This window comes from Mus pahari, chromosome 13, assembly GCF_900095145.1.
Source record: "Mus pahari chromosome 13, PAHARI_EIJ_v1.1, whole genome shotgun sequence".
NCBI lineage: Eukaryota > Metazoa > Chordata > Mammalia > Rodentia > Muridae > Mus > Mus pahari.
The window spans coordinates 69836526-69841188 of record NC_034602.1 but is presented as its reverse complement, the minus strand read 5'-3'; positions in this window follow the sequence as shown (position 1 = coordinate 69841188).

Genomic DNA, 4663 nt, shown 5'->3' with positions numbered 1-4663 from the left:
TATATATTGTGTATATAGCAATACACACACACACACACATATATATATATATATATATATATATATATATATATATAATGTTAATGACCTTGTATCAATGCACAGAGACCTAAAATAATGTAACAAAAATAACCTTAATTTCTATCAATTTACAAAGATATCTAATAATATATTACAGCCTACTAAATATTCTTTGGTTTAAGGTAGATTCAATAATCTATTTCTTTTTCTAATTTTTTTCCTATAATACTTCTGTATCCCTCATTGTATGATAATGCTTAAAAGTATGGTAACTAGCAATGATAATTTATATATCAAGGCATTATATGAAAATAAACTATATTTATCCCAGTAATAAATAATTTTTATATGTGTGTCCATATTGTTAAATACTTGAATTTATAGAAATAAAACTGAATATATGACAAAAATAAACTATATATTTTAACCTCGAATTATATTCACTGAACTTTCTATATTATTATATATTTGAGAGGAAAATCAGTGCTATATTATTTCTGGATACCATTCCAGAATAATGGGCCTTGTGTTGTTTATAAGATTATGTGGTTCAGTGCATAGCATTATGCTTAATGCAAATTACAGGGGTTTTTCTTATATGTATTTTCCCCAAATTCAGTTTTTGGAATAAAATTAATTAAAGAAAAATTTTACTGTACCTTTGATATGATAGTAAGTGAATTTAATCAAAATTAGAGTCTTTTAAAATACTAGTCTTTTTTTCAATTAATTTCCCTAGGGACTTATTTAAATTTTGTTATTAATTCTTCTATCTTTTTGAGAATTTTTAAAATGCAACCATCATCTCTTTTAAAATTAAGAAAAAACACTAAGTAGAAACAATAAACTAATCAGAATATGAAAATGTTTATTTAATTGATAGATACTTTTGCATAATATGTTCATTATTTCATTTTTAACTGAAAGGTCTTGGGTTTAGCTCAAGATTCTATTTTAAAGATCACAATGCACATCTACCAAAGGACTTTTATAAGAAGGAGTTACAAGTGTTTACCTGACAGTAATGACAAGAATTAGGGCACTCATATGGATCTCTTCTGCTTTGGCTCCTAAAGAAACCACTGATATTTAATCACAGGGAATAAGTGATGTTAATATTATTGAATCTTAATCATCTTCTCAAAGGTTTGTAGTTGCAATTCTGTAGTAGCATTAAGAGTTTACCCTCTTAATACCTTTCAATAAAGAACAACTTAACCACAGCCCTCTGGGGAAAGTGTGCACATATGCATTCCATATAATGAAGTAATTATTTTATGACTAAATATTTGTAAAAGAACCACAAGGTTTTTCTGAACATGCAATTTTTTTCTAATTTATTGACAGTATCTTTTCTTACTCCAATTTCCTTGCCCAAAATGTTAATTCCTTAATAATATTTATAATCTCAAATTGATACATATCTTACATAATTAGGAGAAGAGTAAATGTGGCCAATACTACCACATATTAAATTAAATAAAATGACCCTGTCTTATCCTATTTGTGTGTGTGTGTGTGTGTGTGTGTGTGTGTGTGTGTATATATATATTTGTAATAATATAGGTTACTCTTTCAGTAATGGAAGATGTTTTATGGTATGTACATATGTAGATTCAATAATATACCCCCTTTTCCAATCATTCCTATAATTTTCCTATACCCTTCCTTGTATAATAATGGTTAATAATATGGTAACTATCCATATAAGTAATATTTCAAGTCATTATATTAAAGTAAAATATATTTATGCCAGTAATAAAGAATAAATGTGTCCATATCGTTGAATACTTGAATTTACAGAAATACAAATGAATATAATACAAAGCTAAACTATGAATTTTATGGCAAAGAATAAATGTATAGATTTATGGGCCAAAAAATGATCTCACTAGGATTACCCTATATGTTTTCTGGAGCATTTTGAATCTTCATTCTTTATAGAAATTATTTACCATAAAAGCATTATTCCAAAAGCTTTCTTTAAGTTTCTCTAATTTACCTTTATCTGAGATTTTATTCCCTTTCTTGGATTCAGACTTCACCATGATATGTTATGATTCTTAGGGCTATTTCCCTACTGTTTTATTTTATCATATTACGTTACGACAGTGCCCCATGATTTAACTCTGGATGTCCTGGATCTTACTAGGTGATCCATACACAGACATACGTCTGAGTCAACCTCTGTAGTATTAGGGCTTAGTGTACAACAGAATGACCTGGTCTAGCTCTTCCTTTTATCCTACATATTTTTAATTAATGAAGCCCAAAGTCAGTGTGCTACTTCATTAATTTCCATCTACTCCTATTTCTTCATTGATGGTACATTAATTATTAGTAGTTTTCATCCAATATATTTACTTCCTACAGTCTAGCATAGTTAGAGGTTCTTAAATACCTCATGCAAAATATTTTAATTAATTTATTAATCTATCTATCTATCTATCTATCTATCTATTTATTTATTTATTTATTTATTTATTTATTTATTTTTTAACCTTACATGTATTTGGCATACATATTTTGACTTCTAGTTTGAGAAATATATGGGATTTCTATTTCTGCGAACATGTGCTTTTCTATGTCTACATGTAGTTCTTCTGATACTTTCCTGGCTCTTTCTCATATTTTGGAGGTTGTAGTTTGAGACAAGGGTCTCTTTGTACAGACTTGACTGACTGAAAATCACTTTGTGATCCAGGCAGGCCTAGAACTCACAGAGATGTATCTAACTCTACCTTCCAAATGCTGGGATTAAAGAGTGGGTCATCAGTACGGAGCTTGGTTGTTTTAATTATTTTATTTATTATTCTTTAGATGCCTGCTTGTTTTCTACCAGAAGATCGAAATGAATGTATCTGTAAAGGAGGGTTGGTGGGGAGGAACTAGGGGGAAAGGAGGAAGAGGAAACTGTAATCAGAATGCAGTGTATGAAAAGAATCTATTTTCAATGAGAAAGATTTTTTTTTTCATCAAATATGATCGATCAATGTTGGGAGTCTCCCTTTTTGCTCAGAACCACATACCTGTGTGATTACTCTTGTTCTGATAGTTAAAATATTGGTTTATCTACAAGTAAAATTCATACAATATATGCCCAGGTATGTTGAGAAACACACCTATTTCTCTACATATTCATAATTACCATTAATTCTCCAAAATTTTCTGTCATATGAGTACCATATCTGAAAATCACAAACAGAACTAAAATTATATATATATATATATATATATATATATATATATATATTCAATTTAGTTTAATTTTTCTACCTGCATGCATGCCTGAAAGTCAATATCACTCCCAAGTCTGTAATACATATTGAAGCCAGCATGACATAAAGATTCAATGCATTGATCTGGATTAAGACTACCTAAGTTTAAATCGATTTTCAAGTTCAGCTACATTTGTTACTTCATAAAACATAAAATGTCTGTGCTTTGGATTTCTTAACCATAAATTTTGTTTCTCATCTCATTTCATTAGTAGAATGGTGTTTGTATGCATGTTTGTGTGTACATGTACATATGTTAAACTGCATACCTGTGCAGGAATGGAGGCTCATGGAAAATTTTGAGTTTCCTATTCTAAGATTGCGCTCTTATTCCTTTGGGATTGCATCTATTAATGTAACAAGAATTTCTAATTTTAGGCAACTTTTGTGGTCATCATCCTCAGCCCTCTAAATCCTCTTGTCTGTATTCTACTCAGCATTGGATTACTGATCAATAGAGTCACTCACATCTTTTCAGATATAAATTAAATTAATTTTAATGGAAAACCATGTATATGAGAAAATCTTTTCACTATACAGAAATACATATATGTCTTTGCACTGTGTGAATACCTGTTATCCAAAGAAGCCAGACAAAAACATCTGATTTCCAGAATCTGGAAATATGGGTAATCCTGAGTCATCTGATAAGGATGCGAGGATACAAATGTAGACACTTAGTAGGAGAGTGCCTAATAAGAGGACTCTCCAGGTCCTATGTTATTGTGATGTAGAAGATGAAGATGCTCCATTAGTCCTCTCTCTTCTATCACTTGAAAATGATGAAAGTCTTTGCTATGACCATGTCGTCATTGAAGGATTCAATAAATTTCTATTCCTCTTTAAATGAATTATCCACATTGCTTCTTATTTTCAGTGTTAACACCGTTTATCTTAGTGTGATTTAGGACAATGATAATTTTGAAGTAGAGAAGAGCCCAGCCATATTAGATTAGGAAAACTTCCATAATTTGAGATATGCTGTTCTTTTAGGATTTTGTTAAGTAGGGATCTTTCTATATAGCCATAGATGTCTTGAAATCCACGCTGTTTACCAAACTTGGCTCTAACACAGAGAGATCTTCTTGAAACTGCTTTGCAAGGGCCAAGATTACTGACAAGCACCATTACCCACAACTAAGTTTATTTCTTTTAATTTGTAAAATGAATTATTTTAATTTTTACACACCAAATGTTGCCTCCATCCCCCACCTCCACAGTCCTTCACCCTGTCCCTCTGAGTGGGTGCCCCTCCATGCCTGGGATCACCTTTCTGGGGCATCAATACTCTAGAGGTTTAGGTGCATCTTTCTCACTGGGACCAGATGAGACAGTGTCCTGCTACTTATGTATCGGGAGCCATG